Source organism: Ammospiza caudacuta, chromosome 7 (assembly GCF_027887145.1).
Source record: "Ammospiza caudacuta isolate bAmmCau1 chromosome 7, bAmmCau1.pri, whole genome shotgun sequence".
Taxonomy (NCBI): domain Eukaryota; kingdom Metazoa; phylum Chordata; class Aves; order Passeriformes; family Passerellidae; genus Ammospiza; species Ammospiza caudacuta.
The window spans coordinates 2,490,469-2,514,060 of record NC_080599.1 but is presented as its reverse complement, the minus strand read 5'-3'; the positions used below and the strand labels follow the sequence as shown (position 1 = coordinate 2,514,060).

Genomic DNA, 23,592 nt, shown 5'->3' with positions numbered 1-23,592 from the left:
TGGATGGGGGGTGTGTGGGTGTTGGGGGTCCCCAGTGACATTCTTGTCCCCACAGGGTCCCCACCGGAGCAGTTTTAGGGGAGTTTCAGTGAGATTGTTCCATCTGCAGGGATGCCCTGAGGGCAGCAAACAGGAGAGCTCCCGGCTGGCAGAGGCCCCACTCACAGGGACTTTGCTGCTCACGGCTGCTGTGGCCCCGCACAGCTCCAAGGGGCTCCTTGGGCACCCCTGCTTAGAGGGATGGCCTTTATCACAAGCTTTCATCCTGGCCCCAACTTTCCATCAGCAGCTTTCTTTCAAAGTGTGAGAATTAGAATGTGATGCCATTTGGGCAAAAACAAATTTCAAAGTCTATTCAACAACAACAAAACCAGAAGCACAGTAAAACATAGCAGTTCATGGGAGTACACAGTGTTTCTGAGAAGCTCCAGAGCAGCTCAGCCCAGGTAGGGTTCGTCAAGGCCAAGGCCCAACCAGCATATCTCAGATAGATTACGGTGAGGCCTGAAAGGGAGGGGGGGGGGGGGATATTTAGCATCACAGATTTAAAATTACTTTGAGAAGTATTGTCTCCTCATATTCATTATCATCCAGTGTGTGTGCCACAAATTGGCAGGGAATTACTTGCCTCAGCCTTGCTGAAACTCCCAGGCTTTCCCAGATGAGCTGGCAGTGGAAGACAGTAAAAATTACAGGTGTTATCTGAGCCTATGTGGCCTCTCACGTGACTCTTGGCCTCTTTCTCCCCTCTCGACTTGCACGACCCAGGTGGACATAAGTGACAGTATGAACATAAAACATGTTAAACTGGTTTTCTGCCCGATGGAAGGCGGTGACAGGGATATTTGATAAGTGCTGATGACTGAATCTGAGCTGCATGGTGTGATCTTGCTTTGCAATCGTGGGAAGGAAAGTGGGGGCAAAAGTGGCCACCTCTGGGCCCTCAGGAAACTGGCAGCAGGCGGCTCGCACTGGACGCTGGACAGCTCCTTTGATCCGGAGAGCTACCAGACCCCTAAATCGTACTCCTTTATTTTCACCATCACGCCCTACCGCAGTATTTTTTTTAAGATTTTTTTTTTTTTTCTGTTCTCCCCGCCGCGCTCCCAGCGAGCCGCCTCCCCTCGCTCCGCCTGCGCCGCCCCTCGGGGCCCCGCTGCCCCCCGAGCCCGCCCAGTCCCGCACACGGCCCGGCTGAGGGGAGCGTGGCGACGCGGCACAGCCCGGCCCGCAGCCACCGGCCCGGCCCGAGGGCCCCGCCCGCCGCCAGATCGCGGGGCCGGGCGTCCTTGGCGGCTTTCGGCTTCGCTTCTGCGCTCTGAGGGAATTCTGTGTTGCCATGCCGGGCTGTTTTATTTTTCGGCGCGGCAGGCGGAGGTGCGGGTACGGGCAGGAGTGCAGAGGGGAGTGCGGTAATTGTTCGTTTCCCTTTCCCACCGCCCCCACGCCGCGTTTTCCTTTCGATTCCTTTTCTCCCTTTTCGCTGGGAGAGGTTGTCACGTCGCTCCCCGCGCCGCTCCTCAGGGCCGTCCCCGCTCGGCCGGGCGGTGGCGCGGAGCACCACGGGAAAGGCTTTTCCCGCCGCCGCCCGCGCCCTCAGGCGCGGCTGGCGGCGGCCGGAGAGGAGGCGGCTGCGCGGGGCAGCGAGCGTGTGGGGCAGGCAGGGGAGCCGGACACGGACCAGGCTGGGCACGGGCTGCGGGTGCTGCCGGCGGCTGCGCGGTGTCTTGGCCAAGGAGACTTTTGGGTGGGTCGCTCGGAGTCTTTTTTTATGGCGTTTGTCCCACGGCTCTCCCGCTTCTCCTTCACCCGCGGCGGGGCCGAGCAGGAGCGCAGCGGGTCGAGGGAGCGATTCAGAAACGAAGGCGGGAGACGGGGTGGGGGCACGGCGGTGTTAGAGACGCAAGCCCCGGGCTGAGAGATCTCTCGCTGCTGCCAGTCTGGGGACGGGGCCGGGTCAGGAAGCCCGGCGGCTCCTAAAGGCTCCCTCCCTCCTTCCCTCCCCGGGAGCGGTGGGGCGTGGGGAGGCGCAGGGGAGGGGCAGTGGTGGGGCTGAGGGTGACTGAGAGAGGACGAAGATTGAAGAGCCTTGGGGTGTCACCACGGAGGGCCTGTGACTGCTCCTGCCGTCTCTTTAGCAGCCCAGTCTTCTAGAATGTGAGCATGGAGTGCCTGTCTCTGCCAGTGACCTCCTGGCTTCCTAGAAGGCCCAGAGAACCCTGCAATGTCACCATGGAAGCCGTGTGAGTGCAAGTGAGCTCAGGGCTCTTTAGAAACCTGGATCCCTCTAGGATGTGAGGATGGAAGCCTTAGGAGGACCTTTGAGCTGAGTGCTCTTTAGCAGTTTAGAGAAACCTGGGATGTCACTGTGGAACCATTGTCAGTGCGGGTGACATCAGAGTTCTTTAGCAGTGCAGAAACACAGGGGATGTCAGCACAGGGCTGCTGTCATTGCCTGTGACCTGACTGCTCTTTAGGAGCACAGCGGCCATTGGCTTGTCACAATGGAGCCCCTCTGAGTGGCTGTGACAGAGCACTTCTTTAGCAGCCTGGAGCCCTCTGGGATGTCCCTGTGGAGTTCCTCTAACAGCGTGTGACCTTATGGTTCTTTTGCAACCTTGGAGACATTGGAATGTCACTGCAGAGCCTGTGAGTGCCTGTGACATTACAGCTCTTTAGCAGCATGGAGACACTCGGGATGTTGCCACTGAGACCCTGTGAAGCGTGTGAGGTCAGTGCAGTTTAGCAAACAGGGGACTCCTGGGATGTCCCCATGGAGCCCTTGGGATTGGACATGACCTCAGTGTTCTTTAGGAGCTTGGAGACCTCTGGGATGTCACCACAGAACCTCAGCGAGTGCCTGTGCCAAATGGGTCCCTTAGCATGTCAAGACACCTCTGTTGTCCTCATGGACACCAGTGACTGCCTGTGACCTTGCAAGTCTTTGGAAGATGAAAGAGCTCTGGGATGTCACCGTGGATGTCCTGTGCCTGTTTGTGATCTCTCTCCTTCCGAGCAGGCTGGAGACAACTCTGATATCACCAGGGAGTGGAGAGCGGTGGTGGTGGTTCAGGGAGGTGAGGGTGGGGGGAGGAACGTGTGGCAGGGCTCAGTGGGAGCTGCTCAGGCACTGAGTCATCAGAGACAGCACCCGAACCCAGGCCTGGGAAACACTCGTGTCCCCACTGGCCAAGTCCTGTCACAGGGAGCAGGTCTGCCCTCCGCTGGGATGGGAGGCTGTGTCACCCCACTGGAGAAGGGGACCAGGTGTACCCTGTGTCCCCAGCATGCTGAGTCTGGGCACGGAAGGCCAGGTCTACCCACTGGGGTCTCAGACATGGTCTGCCTGCTGCCAGCATGGGAGGCCTTCCCTCCTCTACCCGGGAGACCAGGTCTGCTCACCAAAACGATCAGAGTAGTGCTATTTCACTGGCAGCTGAGACGCCAGCAGGGGGTCATCCCACACTGTTGAGAGTGCACCAGGCTCAACAAGGTCTTCTTCCCCCGCTGATTCTGCTAAACCTGTTCCCTTGGCTGTGGTTTCACTGGAGAGTAGGTAGGGACTGTGGGAATCTTGTTCATTCATTTATTTATTCACGTCACTAATTAGATGATGAGGCATTTGGCTATTTATTGAGCATTTATTTTTATATGTTCTTTTTCTGGGTTAAGTATCGGTGTCCCATCCACCTTGGTCCAAATCAGTAGAATTTAGCCTCCAATGTGGGTGAAACACAATGCTGCATCCTTGGAAGAATTGTGTCTTTTCCCACTGTCCTTATGTGCCATCCAGCTTTTAACTTTTTGTGGTTTTTTAAAATTTGCATAAACGATAATAACTCTACGCAGCCAAGCTAGCCTTGCTTCCAAACATCTGAACAATATCTACTGAGGTAAAGAGCATTTTGGAGACCAGCAGCACAGCAGTCTTCCCCTGCCTTCTTTTGGAGAGACGTAGGTCCTGTAGGAGCTCACTGTTTCCATAGAACCACTTGGGAAAGTCCAGTGGGAAAGTCTGCAAACCTGATACATGCTGCATTGGTGAGGTCCTGTATTTGTTCGGGAAGATGTTGATATTTCCTGACTGTGTTGGGTTGACCCTGGCTGGGTGGCAAGTGTGCACTCAGTCGGTCTGTCACTCCCTTTCCCAATGGGACAGGGCAGAGAATAAGATGGAGCAAAACCAGCAGGGTGAACTAAGGCCGTTTTATTACAGTAAAAGAAAGAAATAAGCAGAGATTTGTGCTTGCAGCAGCCAAAGAGAATAAAAAGTCAGTCTCTACTTCCCATCAGCAGTGATGTTTGGACACTTCCTGGGAAGCAGGCATTCAGCACACGTAAGAGTTCCTCTGGACAGCAGATGTTGAAAACTCACAAGTACCCCCCTTCCTTCTCCCTCCCTTAGCTTAGGATCTCTCTCTCCTGAGCTGATATCATGTGGTATGGAATATCCTTTTGGCTAATTTGGGCCAGCTGGACTGGTTGTGTCCCCTCCCAGGATCTTGCCCACTCCCATCCCCTTTGGTGGGGGAAGGAATGTCAGAGGGGCAGCGCTGCTCGGCAGTAGCCAAAACACTGGTCTGTTATCAACACCCATCCAGCTGCCAGTGCAAAGCACGGCACTGTAAGGCCAGTGATCTTGACCTTGGTCAGACCCCGTACAATCTCCACCCCAATTCCGTACAATTTGTGTCATGCTTGGATCCCATATAGTCTATATACTCTCATTGCTGGAATCCTTAAGCCTTCTCTATACCAGACATACATTTTATTAGCTACTATCACCTGTCCTTTCATATCCTTCCCGATGATCTCCATTTCACCGGAGAGTGAGGTCAGGACAGGAGAAATAGTACACCTGATGGTGTACTATTGGGCACTGGCATCGTCTCTGTTCATCATAATCTTTTTCTTGCTCCTTGCCAAAATTCATTCTTCCATGTCCATTCTTCCCTCCTGCTACTTTGCCTCCCGTAACATACAACTTATGCTGTAGGTTATTCTTACTCCAGGGTTAAATCTCCTTGAAGTACACACCAGGTCTCCCCATCCTCCCGAATCACCCACCAAGTACACCCAGGTCCTCGGGCAAAGACGATCCCACAAATGGGTTTGCCTTTTCCCATGGAGGAAGAAATCCACACTGGCTTCCCCAGCCACTTCCCTATGTGTAATGCAGGAACCTTGTCTCCTTCCACAGTGTCTAAGGGCTTGGTTTAGGTGGGACCAGGGTGGTAAGCAGATCCCCTAGTATTGACTAGCCAAGTGGCTTCTGCCAAGTTTGCATCCCAGTGCTTCCATGTCTCATTACCTAATACCCTGAACATAGTTTTTAGCAGCCCATTTTATCTTTTAATCTTCCCAGAGGCCTGTGGGTGGTAGGGAATGTGATATATCCACTTAGAGCCATGCATCTTTGCCCAGGAGTTTGTAAGATTGTTGTGAAAATGAGTCCTACTGCCTGACTGAATTCTAGCTGGGGTTCCATGTCACCACAAAATGCGTCTTTCAAGACCTGAAATTGTTTTGGGCAGTGGGATGGTTTACTGGGTATGTTTCCAGCCAGCCAGTTGTAGTCTCTGTCCTGATGAGGATATAACTCTTGCCTTGGCATGTTGGTGGCAATGACCCAATGTAATCAGTTTGCCAGGCTTCACCATTCTGGAAACCCAGCCACTGCCCTCCACTCCAAAGATGCTTCACTCGTGTGGCTTGCTTGATGGCAGTGCATTGTTTCACACTGATGGACTCCATGGTCAGATCCACCCCTTGATCAAGACCCCATCTATGTGTTGCATCCCTTCCAAGATGCCCTGATGTTTCATGGGCCCATTGGGCTGTAAATAGCTCACCCTTTCTTTCTCAGTCTAGGTCTATCTGAGCTATTGCAATTTTGACGGCCTTACCTATTGGTCCATTGTTTTGATCCTCCTCAGTGGAGAATCATAGCTCAGCCAGGGACTTGTTTATGGAACCAAGCTGAGTTTCTTACTTATAGCCAAATTAATTGCCCAGTACAAGCCAGCTTGTACTGTAACACCTCACTGGCCATGATGGGTCTGTTGAAGGGTGAGCAGGTTCTGCTGATTACTCCTTGGCTCTCCAGTTGTCGAGTTAGTTCTTGGATAGGAGTTACAGAGTCTTGGTTTGTGTGATACTGCCACCAGTGCACTGTCCTGGTAGCAATTGGTACTTACAGGTCTTGCACCTGCAGCAATCCTACAATGAAGGGATCTTCTGAGAGGCCAGGCAGGGTGGATAACTGTTTGATCTTCTCTGCATTCACTGTAGCTACACCAAAAGCCCATTGACACCCTTTCAAATCTTGAAGTACCTTTTCCTGAGGTAGTTGATGCCTAGGATACACGGGGCCTCTGGGCCAGTCACAGTGGGGTGCTTTTGCCATCTGTCTCCTGTTAAGCTCACCTCAGTCTCTATTACAGACAACTCCTGGCATCCCCCTGTCACTCCAGAGATCCAATAGGTTCTGCACTCTTGTGCCTTGGTGGCGTCAGTGTACACTGTGCACTGGTATCTACTAAAGCTTTGTAGTTCTGTGGATCTGATGTGCCAGGCCATGGAATCCACACAGACAGGGGTTTTGGTAGGCCTACAGAGGAGTCTTGGCTCTGGAGCCTGGAGCACCACCTCCCCCTCCTTCTCCACTGACCTTGTATTCCCTCGCATGTTCTTACCTCCTTCTCTTCTTTAACTAGATGCAAAAACCTGTGACTTTGTTTTGATTTCTCTCTTGTCATGATATGTCATCACAGAGGCATTCCCAGCCTCTCTCATTGGCCCAGTTTTGGCCAGGAGCATGTCCCTCCTCCGAGCCATTAAGGATTATCTCTGCTGGACATGGTCAACACTTTCAGCAGCTTCCTACAGGAGCCATCTTTGTGGCCCCCCTGCTGCCAAAAACCAGGCTGTGCAAAACTCACCTTTTGGGTTACATCTTCTTGTAACGATGTGTCAGTGCATTCATATCCAATTGTCACATCCACCAGAATGCCTGTTTTTCTCTTACAAAGATCAGATCTGCTATGTAGTTCACTGTTGTGTTCCCTCACAATGTGGTTCTTGAAGCAGTGTCCTTTTTAGCTTTGTTGATTAATATGTCACAGATGTAGTTTTGTCTTTTAATCCTAGCCTTTTGTGTTGTTAGACAGTTTCTAATGATGTGGGAGCATGTTTCATTTTCAGGCTTGCAGTGTCTGCAGCTTTTGACGCATTGATCTTATCTTCCTCTTGCCAGGAATTTCCTTGTGTAGACATTGGCCCACAGCTGCAGTGCTGTTACTAGTTTTCTGTGAGGTGTGCCTCTGTATCTCGAGATCTAGAAATTGCTGATGTTATCCTTCTTAAAGTCTGTAATAGCACAGCCTTGGGATACCAGCTGTTTCCATTTCTTAAGTTCCTGTTTCCTCCAGTTACATGCTTGTAGGTACTGAGTTTTTGGAGTAGCTGCTTTCCATTCTGATGTTGTATCATCACCAGCACCATCCAGCAGTTCTATCTAGGTTTAGGCTTCCATATTGACAGGATCTTTTCTTGATCTCCTGCAGCTCTCATCCATAATTTCCTACATACTTGACCTAAGCATTCTTCTTTCAGGATCAATCTTAAGGCATCATCCGAACATTGGACAAGTCCATGTAATTTTCAAGCCTGTGTACTTGGATTGAGTCCCATCAACTTCGTGATACCCAAACCTCCATCCTTGGCTACACTTAACACCATGTTTGTGTGATGCATTTTGACATTACACATGCATGGTGTTAAGTGTAGCCATTCCTTGATAGTTGATCGAATCTGTAGGTCAGGGGATTCAAGGAGCCCTGATTTTGCATCCATGTGGTCTGCCAAGTACATTAGTCTGGGGATGATGAATGTTTTTTTGGAGTGTCAGTTTTCTGAAGAGGTTTTAACATGATGATATATATTCTCATCCGTATTACTCACCAAGCTAACTACATGGGAGTCCACTTCCCTTTGCTGCAGACCATGTAGAAAATGTGCTGGTGGTTCACGGTGTCAAAAGCCTTAGCGGTGTCCACAAGTACGACACCCAGCAGTCTGTGTTCTCTTTTGGCAGGTCAAATTATTGTTTGCAGGAGTATCAATTTCTCAGAGCATCCCCCTGCTCTTATAAAGCCTCTTTGGCTTGGATTGAGGGGGCATACCTTAGTCTGCCTTGCTGTCGTTATTCTGGAGAACAGTTGTAACAAGACAGAACCAATCTTGATGGGTCTCCAGTTATTAATGTCCTTTAAATGTTCTGATTTGGTTGACCTTGGCATTAACAGTCCTGCATCCCCTCACCATACCTAGGATTTTACCTGATGTTAACCAAAGGTTGAATATCTCCATGATCCAGGAGAATTCAGGGATCATCCATCTTCTTGATGTCCTTTAGGGTGATGGCATCTGGACCAGGAGCTGAGTTTTGGCTGATTTCTCACACATTCTTCTCAATTTCTTTAGCTGTAATTAAGTCCCTGAAAGTGCAGTTGTTGGCTTTCCCTTTAATTTGGAAATTCCCAAGGCTCTTAGTGTTTTCCATCAGGCTTTAACTTCTGAATAAACTTTGCTGGGTGGAATGCCACTGGACAAACATTCAACATCATCCAGAATAATTTACCCTATTTAGATGGAATAGGTGCTAGAAGCACAGCTAATTAACTCTCTTGATTGCTTTCTTCATGATCCACTTCTGGTGACCTCAAGTTTCTTTCTTGGGTCCCTATTTTGTTCTTATCTGTGGTTGATGTTCTTATCTGGCTTACCATGTGCAGGCATCAGAAGCAGTCCTGCACTGACTCATTGACCAGTGATGTCATCCCCTGGCCATTAAGTAACTGCTTGAATGCCCTCGGGAAGGGGTTGAGTTTCCCAGCTGAAAGCCATTCACCAGGAGTTCTCTGATAATGGGCCTGAGCTACCCCTCCTTTTGCTAGTTGATGTTCCCCAGCTGTTCCTCCTGATTTTCTGGACAATGACTCATGCCAGGTTCTGTTTTCATACCCACCGCTGGTTCTCTGGGGAACAGTCTCCTTTTGTCAGGAATTTGCTTTGCTGTCTTGGATGGAATGTGTTCAGCTATGAGTTTATGGATGTTTTTGTTTCTCTGAAACAGAGCTTCTAACCTGATCAGTAGATGTTCTTCCTCCTTGGTCCAACACCTTTTGTGAGCTCCTCAAGCAGGTGGAGGTCTCCTTTGCATCGGAAGCAACAATCCTCTCCCGATTTCTGACAATTGGATGTACCAATCTTTTGTGTTGTTCCAGACTGATTTTTGTTTGTAAGTACCATCCCCATGGCTCGCACATCCACTACCCAGTTGCAGCTATTTCAGCCATTGTCCTGCATTTAGAAGATGACATGCAATACTGTGATAGTTACTGTTTTTCCTCCTGTGCTTAGCAGATCGAAAACAAATCCTCCTTTTGCTGTAGGCTCTTTTCAGGTGTTCAGTTAAGCCCAACACACAGTCCATACAGGTTCCACAGCCTGGACATGGTGGATTTTTGTCAGAAATCATCACTGTTGGAATGCCCTAAGGCATCTGATTAACATGTTCCTGGCATGGGTGGGGATATTGCCAGCATGTTGTTCTCCAGCTGAGGAGGCGATGTTTCCATTGTGCTTTCTCTCTCATGCTCACCACTTTTTTCCCTGTGGTTAAGTACCAACAGCTCATTGGTCCTCTGGAGACAGCTGTCTTTTCCCACACTTCGATGATGTGTAAGATGTTCATGCACCTCTGGCAGCCTGGTCAAATTCTCCCAACTTGTGGACAAGTGAACACATTCATTCATTTCAAACACTCCCTAGTTATAAAATTCCTATGTCACCAGTTTGATTTCATTTTCCACCAAATCTAAGGGGGCAGATGGTAAATTTGCAGACAACAGGTGTACAAGGGGTCTAATTTCAAATTTCTGGATCCCAGGTCTACCCAGTCAGAAAGGCTGGCCTGGGTGCAGGTTGATTCCTGGAATAAGCGTACCAACGGCCCCATTTTACAGATCTAGAATTTTAGTTTGTCGCAAATTAAGGAGAGGAAGTATTAGATTGCTAGTGGAGCCCCTGACCACTTGATGATCTTTGCCCAGTACAAACCCATGGGCCAGGTTTTGGGACAGAAGCTATGCAGCTCTTACCTTAAATTTGTTTCACTTTATATCTGGACGTCATTGGCTGGTGATTCCAAAAATACTTTCACAGACAGAATCACTAGGTTGGAAGAGACTTTTAGGATAATGAAGTCCAACCCGTGCCCTAACACTACCTCAACTAAATCCACGGCACTGAGTGCTACATCCAGTCATTTTTAAACATATCCAGAGATGGTGACTCCACCACCTCCCTGGGCAGACAACTCCAGTACTTTATCACTCTTTCAGGAAAAAACTTTTTGTACCCAACCTAAATTTTGTCCAACCTAAATTTCCCTTGGTGCATCTTGAGACTGTGTCCTCCCATTCTGTGAGTTGTTGCTTGGAGAAAGAGACCAACTCCCACATGACTACAACCACCTTGTCAGGTAGCTGGTGAGAGTGGTAAGGTCACCTCTGAGTCTCCTTTTTCTCCAGGCTAAACAACCCCATCTCCCTCAGTCGTTCCTCACAGGGCTTGTGTTCCAAACCCCTCACCAGCCTTGTTGCCCTCCTCTGGATGTGCTCAAGCGTCTCAATGTTCTTCCTAAACTGAGGGCCCAGAACTGGACACAGCACTCAAGCTGCAGTCTTAGCAGTGCCCAGTACAGGGGCAGAATGAGCTCCCTGCTCCTGCTGGCCACACCATTCCTGACCCAGGCCAGGAGCCATTGGCCTTCTTGGCCACCAGGGCACACTGCTGGCTCATGTTCAACTGGCTGTCATCAGCACCCCCAGGGCCCTTTCTGCCTGAGCACTGTCCAGCCACACCGTCCCCAGCTTGGAACATTGTAGGGGGGTTATTGTGGCCAAAATGCAGGACTTGGCACTTGGACTGGTTAAACATCACTTTCTTGGACTCTGCCCATCCATCCAACCATTCCAGGTCTCTTTGCACGGCCCTCCCACCTTCCAATAGCTTGACACACACTCCCCCCTTAGTGTCATCTTCTAACTGGCTAATGGTAGACTTAACACCCTCATCCATGTCATCAATAAAGATATTGAACAGAACTGGCCCCAGTACGGACCCCTGAGGGACAGCTCTGGTGCCTGGCTGCCAGCTGGATGCAGCACCATTCACCACCACTCTCTGGGCCCATCCAGCCAGCTCTGAGCCCAGCACAGAGTGCTCCTGTCCCAGCCGTGGGCAACAGCTTTTCCAGGAGCGTGCTGTGGGAATGTCTCAGTTTTAAAAGACAGGTGTCTGCTGAGGAAAGCAGGAGCCTCTCTTGAAATGGAAAATGCAAACCCCCCTCTCTCTGAATTACTATATTTTTGAATTTAAAGGACTCTCAGGCAAAGATATGGCAATAGGAATAACAGCTGTTTATTAGGAAAAATAAAAATAAAAATGCAGTAATACAAAACAACACTGCCAGAGCCAGAATACGACCTGACACCCTCTTGGGTCACAGTATTGGTAGCAGTCCTATTAAATGGTGGCTGCAGTCCTCCTGAAGTGACAGATGTGGTTCTGTTGGAGCAGTGATCCTGTAGAAGGGTGTAGTTTTCCTCTGAAGATCCAGTGGTAGTGTAGATGGGCCTGGTCTTCCTCTGGGAATCCAGTGGAAAAGGCTGCCTGTTGTGTTCCAAATTTCAGATTATATCCAGATAGGAATTCTTGGCTCCTCCTCCTGGGCAGAGCATCTCCCAATGGGATGATGTAATTTTTATCAGTCATGCAGTGAGACTCTGTGGCCCATTAACAGAAGATACCTCCCTGGGGGGAGGATTGGGTCGGGAAGAGATAAAGAAAACTGCCTCACCTGATTTTAGCAGGTGGCCCATTAACAGAGAATATCCCTTCCAGAGTTATGAGAGATGGGTCTGGAAGAGATAAAGAACACTGGCTCACCTGATTTCAACCGATGATGATAGAAAAATACTTCTGGTTACATCTTGCATTTCAGCCTAAGACACTCCGGGACACCAGGGATATCTCCTAAGGGAAATGGGCTGCTCAGGTAATTTTCCTCTTCCTCTGCCTTGGAGCAGAATATTCTCTTCTCCCCATCATGACCTATGTCTGCTCTGTCTCCATCTGCAAAGCCTTGTGGTCACTCTGGTACCCTCCTGGGCAGCAGAGCTTGTGCCCACATAGCAGCAGCTGCCTGGGCCAGTGGGTTTCTCTCTGCTCTGCTGCTCATAGCCAGGACATTTTCCCTGCCCCTCTGCCAGGGCAATGCCCTGTGCCAGTTCTGCTGTGAGGCTTCCCCAGGGCAGTGCCAGCGGCAGCGGCTCCCTCAATGGAGTAACTGGAGGCAGAGAAACCCAGCAAGCCCTTGGTTAGCATCTGTGACAGCCGGTCTCCTTGCTCACTCTCAAACTGGTCCTAGTCCAACCAGAGCTGGGCAGAGCAGTTCTCATTAGGTCTGGGCACCAGAGTGTTGCCACCCTCACATCTCTGGGTATTGCTGCAGCCGCACCTGGCTCAGGGACTGGGCAGACCTTGCAGCCGGCCAGTACCACCCTCCCGAGCTGCACACAGCTGGGCCCCAAGGAACATCCGGATCAAGTAGACCTGGCATCCTTCTTCCACCCCAGACATGGGGAAACCCCAGAGTCCCTTTCCACCACAGAACTGGGTAGACCCAGCAGCCCCATCCAACCCAGAAACCAAATTTCAACATCAAAAAATATATTTTTGACAAAAATAAACTGTTTTAGTTTTTTTTTTTTAAATAGACGCATTTCTACATTGAAGAAAGAAACTCCTTCGGAAATACATTTTTTAAACTGTTTTTGGATCGGACCCACAACACCACAGTGGTGATCACAGCCAGCATCTGCTCTTGGCTCTGCCTGCACACCCACCCATCCACCCACTCAAATTGCCACCACCAGACCCCACACAACCCACAGCAAACAACCTGGGTGGGGGGATGGTGTAGGGGCAGCAGAGCCTGGCATGAAGTGACCAGAACCTAGGCCGAGCTCCCCTGCACACCGGGAGAGAGCAGGAGAGCGGAAATCCAGACACAAGCACAAACGCACGGAGGGAGACATAGAGACATAAATACAGAACACAGCTTTGCTGACAGGGTTTTTTATTATTCAGGGGAAATGGCCCTGGGCTCAGAGGGATCCTCCAGGATCGATCATCTCCTCTTGCCACCGGAGGAGGACAGGACACAGATGTCAGCACCACTTAGAATCCTAAAACACAAAGCCCAAAACGTCACCCTTCTGTTTCCATTGGGATGTGAGAGGGCCCACTCCTGTCCCTACAGGCACAGCTCACCTCCTCATGGGTCAGGCGGGTCCTGCTGCCCCAGAAAACAACACCCCTGCTTCAATACCTAACACAGAGTGGACTGGGAATAAAGACAGCGTTAGAGACACACTCAGGGCATAGGCCTGGACTGGGTGGCAGGGGAGAGCAGGGGGCCTTGGGGAAGGGGCTGTGGCAGCAATGGGGTGCAGGAGCCGCTGTGCTGCTGCCCAGAAGAACTGGGCTCCTGGCCATGAGCCACAGCTGGGGCAGGGGTGTGCCCTGGCTCATCCAGGGGGTCCTGGGGTGACAGGGATGGAATGCAGCAGGGCCCTGGGCAAAGGCTTCACTGGGGAGGAGCCCTGGGGGAGGGCATTGTCTGGGCTGTCAGGAGGGGTGCACTGGGCTGTGCTGGGACAGACTGGGATGGCCTGGGCTGTGGTGGCCATGCAAGGGGAGGGTCTGACACCGGCAGAACTCGTGGTACCCACCAGAGGCGTCTCCAGGACCACAACATTGTCTAAATCCAACTGCAGAGAGACCAGGAGATGTCCCCAGTGCCAGCAAGGGATGGGGGGAACCCTCTGCCCCCCAGTTCCCTGAGGGGATGCCCTCCAATGCCAGCAGACCACTCACCTCCCAGAGATCATCTTGGGTTCCTTCCAGGAGTGCCTGGAAAGGAGAACAAAGGCTGGGTCTGAACTGGACCTCGTGGCACTGTGGGGGGACATGGGTGCAGGGAGAAGGGTGCGGGCAGAGGGATGGGAATTCAGGGCCTCCAAGGAGATCTGTTTGAGGTGGGGGGAGATCCAGAGACACTGATCTGGGGTCACTTGAGGGCTCAGAGGACAGGGCTGGGAGTGTGGAAGGAGCAGGGTGTGAGGTACAGGGGAGGAGAAAGGAATTGAGGTGTAGGGACATGGGAGTGCAAGGGAGGGGCTTGGTGGGGACAGAAGAATGAGGATGGGTGGGGACAAAACCAACAGTACTGGGAGATGGTGTGGGAGTGGAGGGTGAGTCAGGGAATTTACAGGGGGACCCCTCTGCAGTGGCCAGGAAGAAAGACAAAGGATTGAGGGGGGACATGGAAGGAAAGGCCTCAGGAAGGGTCAGTGGGAGGGCAGCTGGGGACCCTGAATGGGACACAGAGGAGGGACCAAAAGGGTGGGATGGGAGGCCAGAAAGGGCAGGATGTGGCGACAGCATTTGGCTGGTGCCTCACCTTGGCCTGTGCCGGGGGGCACAGCAGGATGGAGAAGAGCAGGGCCACGCTGAGCACAGCCACCTTCATCTTCCTCTGGCTCTGGGCAGCGCTGCCTGAGGCTCCAGCAGGTGAGGAGCACCTTTATCCCTGCCGGGACTCCTCCCTGCACCCTCCCTGCCAGCCCCCAGGCCAAAGCCCGGCTTGGCACAGCCCCAGCCCTGGCCACAAGCCCAGCCCTGGCACAGAGTCCATCCCACCCACCTGTGGCACGGATCCAGCCCTCTTGCCTGGCATCCCTCCAGCTTCCTGCACAGGGCAGCTGCCGCTGGAAGGGCCCGGGCACCTGTGGGGCTAAGGGGGGCAGCCAGGGAGCCAAAGGCACCTGGGGACCCTGTGAAGACAACCCCCAGTCCAACACAATCCATCCTCCAACAGCCCCAGTGCCAGATCCCCCATCTCCTGCTGCCCCTCCCCTCCCAGAGCTTTCCCTGTGGGACACCCCAGAGCGGAGCCCGGCCCCAAACCCAACATGTGGGAGAACAAGGGGAACAAGGGACGTGTGATCAGGTGGCTGATTGGCATCTCAGACACCGCAGACACTGGGGAGCACTGGGCAATGCTGATCACCTGCAGACAAGGCTGAGGGCTGGGGAATGGCTCAGCAGTGACAATTCCCACATCCACACAACTCGATATCCCTTTCCCCGCAGATGCCAAACCCGACCAAGCTCCATGCCCAGAGCACTGTCCAGAGGGGAATATGCCCTGCCCTGCCCCTCATCCGTTCACACCTGCAGCCACGGAGCCCTCCCAGAGCACCTGGGTCATGGCCCTGGCTCTGGGCCCAGGCCAGCACTGGCCCTGAGCAGGATGTGCCCATCCCAGGGACATGGGGAAGTGGGCACCTGTCCCCAGGCAGCCACTCGGAGCTAATTGGGGTAACAGAGGTGCCCTGTGAGGAGGAGGGGTGTTGGTGCCCTGCCAGCATCTCTGACAAGCCCTGTTTACCCAAGCCCTGAGGCACCAGGAGGACATTCAGACATCTTGGGCTTCCAGGAAGGAAAATCCACAGTGAGGTGGTTCCTGAGAACTGTCCAAGGCTGTGATTCCTGTTTGACATTCCGGGGCATTAGTGAAGGGTTCTGCACCTCTCTTTTTCCAGGGACATTTTCGATCCATGGAATGGAATTGAGGATGTGTCCACGGGATTCTAATTGCAGAATAATGGCCAAGGTGAGATCCAGACCTCCTTGGAGATCAGTGCCAGTCAGGGGGGTGGCTCTGGACAGCCACTGACCATGTGCCACCAGCCCAGGCAGAAGGAGCTGGACAAGCTCAGAGGGTCCCAGTGTAGGCAGATTGGCCCTGCAGCTTCAGGGACCCCATGGGAATGTCCCTGCCCCCCTCAGGGCTGTGCATGAGCTGTGCAGAGTCTCTCCCTCCAGCTCTCAGCAGCATTTCAGCAATGAGCTTTTTCCCCTCTTTGACTGACTGGTGCTTTTGCACAAACAATTTACATCGGGGTCCTCGGCACAGGAAAGGCTCAGACTTCATGGAGCAGCGCCAGAGCAGGCTGAGATGCTCCAAAGGGTTGGAGCACCTCTGTGACAGAGACAGGCTGGGGGAGTTGAGGTGGTTCAGTCTAGATCAGAAAAGGCCATGGAAAGACCCAGTTCAGACCTTGCAGGACTTCAAGGAACCTCCCAAGAAATGTGGGGAGAATTGTTTTAGTAGGGCTTGTCTCACTGGGGAAGGGGAAATGGTTTTAAAGCAGAAGAGAATAAGTTCAGACTGGAGATAAGGTAGAAATCTTTGATGCTGTGGTGGTGAAACACTGGCACAGGTTTCCCAGGCACCTGGTGGATGCCTCATCCTTGGAAATATTCCCGGTTGGATGGGCTCTGAGCAGCAGGATGGTGCAAAAGATGTCTCTGCTCCCACCCCACAGGAGGCCCTGTGGTGTCAGCTTCCAGCATGGTCGGTGTCTCTTGTAGGATTCGATTCCCCAGGAGAGCAGAGGGAACACACAGAAGCACAGATGGCAGGAACATCCTCCCATGGAGGTGGGAATATTCTGGATCCACAGGCTCAGGCTGCACTGTTTTGTGTCTGTAGATGGACACCAGTGTCAGAAGAGACTGAGAACCAGGAGGCCCCACAGTGTCTCTGAGTTCCCTTGGTTCCGGGAGGCCACACAGAGTCCCAAGGTGTGGCAGTAAGTTCCTTTGTTATGAAACTGTGCTGTTATAAAAAAAAGTAGTTTGTTCCAGTTGCCCCCCATGCATGTTGGTTTGTCCCAGAGATCCCATCCCCCTGTCCATCTCCCTCAAGAGCTCCCCCTAATTCCAGATCCTTCCCTGCCACTGAGGGAAACCCTGCCCTCCTCCCTTGTCCATTACAGAAACCCCACCTTTCTCTCTAGAAACTTCTGTGTCCATCTTGTATCCCTCGAATGCCAATTGCTATGCTCAGTCCACTCTCCTCCCCTGTTGTTCCCCACTGGCTGCCATAATGTGTGCCCTGCCCTGTGCTCCTCCCCAGGTTTCTGCCATTGCTTCTGGTTTGCATCCTCCCCATGTTCCCTGTCCCGTACTGAAGCTATTGGAACCCTGGATTTGCTGTCACTTGTCCCTGCACCCTCTCAGAGATTAAATCCTCTTGGGAACCTGCACAAGTGATCTCTCTCTTTCCTTGGCTCTGGGTTTCTCAGCTCAGGACAACATCAGTGGCTGCACAGAGCAGCTGCTGCTTCTGGGAGAGAGCGGCCCTGCTTGTACCACCAGCCAAACCGGCCCCAAGGGCAGACAGGGAGTGGCCACTCCTGGCACAGGCCAGGAGACAGGGCTGGCTGCAGACATCTCCGAGTGGCCGCCGTGTTACCAGGGCCCCTTTGGCTCCATGAGGCCCCACAGACTCCCAGGGTCCCTTTGGCTCCATGAGGCCCCACAGACTCCCAGGGTCCCTTTGGCTCCATGAGGCCCCACTGAATTCCAGGGCCCCTTTGGCTCCATGAGGCCCCACTGAATTCCAGGGCCCCTTTGGCTCCATGAGGCCCCACAGAATCCCAGGGCCCCTTTGGCTCCATGAGGCCCCACAGACTCCCAGGGTCCCTTTGGCTCCATGAGGCCCCACTGAATTCCAGGGCCCCTTTGGCTCCATGAGGCCCCACTGAATTCCAGGGCCCCTTTGGCTCCATGAGGCCCCACAGAATCCCAGGGCCCCTTTGGCTGTACGAGGCCCCACAGAATTCCAGGGCCCCTTTGGCTCCGTGAGGCCCCACAGAATCCCAGGGCCCCTTTGGCTCCATGAGGCCTCACAATGTCACAAGGACCCCTGGACACCACAAGGCCCTGAGGTATCCCAGTGGATCCTTGGTTCCAACTGGCCTTGCTTTGTCACAAGGGCCTCTGGATTCCCTGAGACCCCACAGTGTCACAGTGTCCCCTTGTTTCCACAAGCCACAGGGTCACAATGAACATCTTTAGGCACCAGAGTGTCACAGCATCCCCTTAGTTCCATGAACTCCACAGTGTCACAATGTCCCCTTGGTGCCACTTAGTCCTGCAGTGTCACAATGGTTCCTGGGAACCATGAGGCCCTGAGGGATCACAGTGGATGGTTCCATGAGGCCCCACAGGTTGGCATCTCCTCTTGGTTCCACAAGGGCCCATGGCCACAAAGGGGCTTCTGGATTCTACAAGGGCCCAGAGTGTAACAGAGCCCCTGTGATCCCATGAGTCCCGGCAGTGTCACCATGTCCCCATGAGTCCCTGCAGTGTCACAATGTCCCCATGAATCCTAGCAGTGTCACAATGTCCCCAGGAGGCTCTGCAGTGTCACAGAGGAGCAGCACTGGAGTGGGCACAGCCCCAGGGGAGGTTTGGCAGCGTTCCCCTCTCTGTGACACCACAGCGGTGGCAGCCACAATGCTCCCCACTCTGTGACACTACAGGTGTGGCAGTACTATGTCCCGTCTCTGTGACACCACAAGGGTGGCAGCCCCAAAATTCCACTCTTTATGACCCCACAGCAATGGCTGCCCCAACATTCCCTTCTCTGTCACACCAGAGCAGTAGCAGCACCAACATTCCCCTCTCTGTGACACCATAGTGGTGGGAATCCTGACCGTCCCCTCTCTGTGACACTTCAGTTAGGGCAGCCCTAAGTCCCTTATCTGTGACACCACAGCTGTGACACCCCCAGTCCCCCCTCTCTGTGACACCAGAGGTGGCACCCCCAGCATTCCCCTCTGTCTGACACCAACACAGTGGCAAACCAAAGATTCCCCTCTCTATGAGAAAGCAGTGGTGGCAGCCCCAACATTCCAACATCACATCGGTGGCAGCCCCAACGTTCCCCTGTCTATGACAACACAGAAGTAGCAGCCCCAACATTCCCCTCTCTGTGACACTGCAGCAGTAGCAGCCCCAGTGTTCCCCAGGCTGTGACACTGCAGCGGTGGCAGCCCAAAATTTCTCTCAGTGACACCATTGCTTTGGCAGCCCCAGTGTCCCCCTCTCTGTGGCACCGCAGTGGTGGAAGCCCCCAAGTTCCCCTCTCTATGACACTGCAGGAGTGGCTGTCTAAAGTTCTACTTTCTATGACAGCACCACAGTGGCAGTTCCAACATTCCCCTCTTTGTGATATTTCAACATTTGCAGACGCAGTGTTGCCCTGTCAGTGACACCACAGTGGTGGCAACCTCAGTGTTCCCCTCTCTGTGACATGACAGCGGTGGCATTACCAGTGTCCCCTTGTTTATGACACCAAAGCGATTGCAACCCCTGTGTTCCTCCGTCTGTGACACCACAGAGGTGGCACCCCCAGCGTTCTCCTGTCAATGACAGCATTGCAGGGGCAGGCCCAACCTTCCCCTCTCTATGACACTGCAGGGATGGCAGCCCCAAATGTTCTCCTGTTTGTGACACCACTGCGGTGGCAGCCCCAGTGTTCCCTTCCATGACAGCACAGCAGCAGCTGCCCCAACCTTCCCCTCTCTGTGACCCCACAGCCCTGGCAGCCCCAGTGTTCCCCTCTCTGTGACACCACAGCTGTGGCAGTCCTGTTTTCCCGGTCTCTGTGACACCACAGCTGTGGCAGTCCTGTTTTCCCGGTCTCTGTGACACCACAGCTTTGGCAGTCCCGTTGTCCCAGTCTCTGTGAGACCACAGTGGTTGCTGCCCAAACGTTCCCCTCTCTGTGACACTGCAGCTGTGGCAGCAGCACTTGAACAGAAGCAGCAGCTGTGGAACAACAGGGGAGCAGGGGAGGAGCAGAGACAGAGCTCTGGAACAGCGGGGGATGAGCAGTGGTAGAGCAGTGTTGGAGCAGTGGTGGAGCAATGGTGGACGAGCAGAGGAAGTGTGCTGGAACATCCCCAGAGCAGCAGTGGAGCAGCTTTTGAGGAGCAATGGAGTGACCATGGAAAAGGTGGAACAGTGGTGGCACAGGAAACACAGCCATGAACAGTGGTGGCACATTGGTGACACAGTGGTAGCACATACGTGGCACACTGGTGGCATTTTGGTGGCAAATTGGAGACATGTTGGTGGCACACTGGTGGAACTTTGGTGGCATATTTGAGACATGTTGGTGGCACGGTGGCACACTGGTGGCACACTGGTGCACATTAGTAGCACATTGGTGGCACATTGGAGGCATGTTGGTGACATGTTGGTGGCATGTTGGTGGCACGTTTGTGGCATGTTGGTGGCACAGGCCCCACAGCCATGGAGCAGCGCCGGAGATGCCGAAGCTGCGGGACACGGAGCAGCTCCAAGCGCTGTGTCCTGCAGGAGCCGGCCCCTCACACCAGAGCAATCCCATCAGGCTGACCCAGAGCGGGGGCAGCAGCAGGAATTGCTGCTGGGCTCTGGAAGACATGGATGGAGAACACTTAATGGTGCCCTGGGGGTTTGATCCTGCTCATTGTGGCCTCTTTAGTGATGCTGGGACAGTTCCAGTCCACCTGAAGTCATGAACTCAGGAGATACTCAGGACAAAAGCAATCAACTGCCTTCTTTACTGCAGGGAAACACAGCTTGGGAGAAGTTTAATGATTCCTGATTTAGGAACCAAACTGGGTCAGTTATTGGCCTGTGGTTTGTTCTAGTCCAGGGAGCAATTTCCAAAGTGCTGCGCTTTGGCATTAAAACTGAGCAACGTGCCTCATCACCTGGATATTGCACTTGGAGTACAGAGCTATTTGTGGTTGTTATGATTGAGAAAATCACTGGAATTCTTTTCTCGATTTCACTCTTTCTTCTTCTCTCTGGGATGAAGCCTCCAACACTCCCTGCAGGTCTGCTTTCCAGAATCTGCTCCTCTGGAGTTGGGATGGGACAAATGAGCAGTGGGAAGAGGGAGGAAAATGAACCATTCAAACTGCAAACTTTATTTTTGTAACCTCTGGGTTTCAGTGTTTAGAAGCCGGCATTGATAGTTTTCTCTGACCAAATCCCTCATTTCTCACTTTTGCCCTGGCAGAAAACCTTCCTTTGGCCCCATTTAGGAACTGACCCTTGGAAACACCTCACTGAAGATGCTTTTTTGGTTGGTTTTGCTAACAGATGACAAGAAAATCAATGCAAAGGGAGGGATGAGGGAGAGGGCAGAAACAATTCCTTTCTTTTGTCTTCCTGGTGGAAAATCTCCTGTGGAGCTTGTGCTGCAGCCGGAGATGGCCAAGGCCAAGGGCTGAGGGAAGCAATTCAGCTGAGGCAGCTGAGACATCTCTTCCCTGGTTTGCAGCCCTGGGGCTGGCAGGGGACACAGCTGCCCCCCATGCACCCCACACCCCCTGGAATGGGGGATTCTTCCTGCCTCTGCCAGATGCTCCTTCTCTATCCCTGGCCTGGGTGCTCCTGGTCTGAGCTCCCTGCCATGGTCACTGCTGGGGGTGGGGAGCAGGAGGGAGGAGTTCAGCACCAACCTGGGAGGTGCCAGCGGGGTCAGAGATGTGTGGAGATGACAGTGACAGAGTGACAGGATGTGCAGATGGACACAGGGACAAGAAACACCTCTGGGGGAAACTTGCCTCTTTGAGATTTAGGGAAATTTCCTTTGGGACACACACATGGACACAGACACACAAACACAGAGTGTAGCTTTGCTGAAAGGATTTATTTCTCATTTGAGGAAAAAGGCCCAGGGCTCACAGGGGATCAGGTGATTTCTCCAGAGGTGATCATCTCCTCATGCAACTGGAGGGGGACAGGACATGGTTTTCACCAACAGTTCCTAAGACAGAGAGCCCAAAATGTGATCCCCTGTATCCCCTGGGACAGGTGAGGGGCCGTGTGCCCACCCCTGTTTCTGGAGGGTGAAAAGAATTGACGTCTGGATAAACCCAGGACAGGATTTGGCCCCTCAGATCCACAGGGTTCCCAGACCCCCTAAGCCCTGGGATGCTCCAAAACTGGCCTAAGAAATGCCCCCAGGGGGACTGTGGGGTTCCCAGAGCTGCCCAAGTGCAAGGAAAGACTTGGGGTCTGCTTGGAGCAGCACCCCCAAGAAACAATCAGTGAAAGCTCCTTTCTGTCCCTCTGCTGGCCCCAAACTCTGCCCACCCAGGACACCCCAGGGTCCCCACAGGATCATGTGGGAGCCAAAGGAGCACCAAGTGATGCTCACCTATCCATGGAGAGCGGCAGCCAGGCGCTTCTGCCGCAGGAGAGCCCGCAGCTCTTTAGCCACAGGGGGCTGGGGACAAAGGCAGCATTAGAGACACACTGGGGGCACCGGGCTGCACTGGGAGGCAGGGGAGAGCAGGGGGGCCTTGGGGAAGGGGCTGTGGCAGCAGTGGGGTGCAGGAGCTGCTGTGCTGCCGCCCAGAAGCACTGGGCTCCTGGCCAAGAGCCACAGCTGGGGCAGGGGTGTGCCCTGGCTCATCCAGGGGGTCCTGGGGTGACAGGGATGGAATGCAGCAGGGCCCTGGGCAAAGGCTTCACTGGGGAGGAGCCCTGGGGGAGGGCATTGTCTGGGCTGTCAGGAGGGGTGCACTGGGCTGTGCTGGGACAGACTGGGATGGCCTGGGCTGTGGTGGCCATGCAAGGGGAGGGTCTGACACCGGCAGAACTCGTGGTACCCACCAGAGGCGTCTCCAGGACCACAACATTGTCTAAATCCAACTGCAGAGAGACCAGGAGACCTTGCTGGTCACTGGGATGTCCCCAGTGCCAGCAAGGGATGGAGGGGACACCACTTCCCCCCAGTTCGCTGAGGGGATGCCCTCCAATGCCAGCAGCCCACTCACCTCCCGCAGATCATCTTGGGTTCCTTCCAGGAGTGCCTGGAAAGGAGAACAAAGGCTGGGTCTGAACTGGACCTCGTGGGGCTGGAGTGACACACAGGTGCAGGGAGCAGGGCGCAGGCAGAGGGATGGGAATTCAGGGCTTCCAAGGAGATCTGTTTGAGGTGGGGGGAGACCCAGAGACACTGATCTGGGGTCAATTGAGGGCCCAGGGGACAGGGCTGTGGGTGTGGAAGGAGCAGGGTGTGAGGTACAGGGTAGGAGAAAGGAATTGAGGTGTAGGGACATGGGAGTGCAAGGGAGGGGCTTGGTGGGGACAAAAAAAACGAGGATGGGTGGGGACAGTGGGAGGGCAGCTGGGGACCCTGAATGGGACACAGAGGAGGGACCAAAAGGGTGGGATGGGAGGCCAGAAAGGGCAGGATGTGGGGACAGCGTTTGGCTGGTGCCTCACCTTGGCCTGTGCTGGCGGGCACAGCAGGATGGAGAAGAGCAGGGCCACGCTGAGCACAGCCACCTTCATCTTCCTCTGGCTCTGGGCAGCGCTGCCTGAGGCTGCAGCAGGTGAGGAGCACCTTTATCCCTGCTGGGACTCCTCCCTGCACCCTCCCTGCCAGCCCCCAGGCCAAAGCCCGGCTTGGCACAGCCCCAGCCCTGGCCACAAGCCCAGCCCTGGCACAGAGTCCATCCCACCCACCTGTGGCACGGATCCAGCCCCCTTGCCCGGCATCCCTCCAGCTTCCTGCACAGGGCAGCTGCCCCTGGA

At 53.5% G+C, this 23,592-nt stretch overlaps 1 long non-coding RNA gene and 1 pseudogene across 2 annotated transcripts; both read right to left on the bottom strand.

The window, feature by feature from the left end:
• The window catches only part of LOC131560158 (zinc finger protein 850-like), a 596,580-nt pseudogene that overhangs the window by 12,500 nt on the left and 560,488 nt on the right, over nt 1-23,592 (bottom strand).
• On the bottom strand, nt 21,681-23,372 carry LOC131559727 (uncharacterized). Of its 2 annotated transcripts, none has more exons than XR_009274915.1 (5): nt 23,281-23,372; nt 22,830-22,865; nt 22,666-22,704; nt 22,208-22,276; nt 21,681-21,814 (listed from the first exon to the last, which is right to left on the bottom strand). It is a non-coding gene; the product is annotated as an uncharacterized LOC131559727 (long non-coding RNA). The 2 variants fall into 2 exon arrangements; XR_009274914.1 differs by having other exon boundaries at nt 21,681-21,777.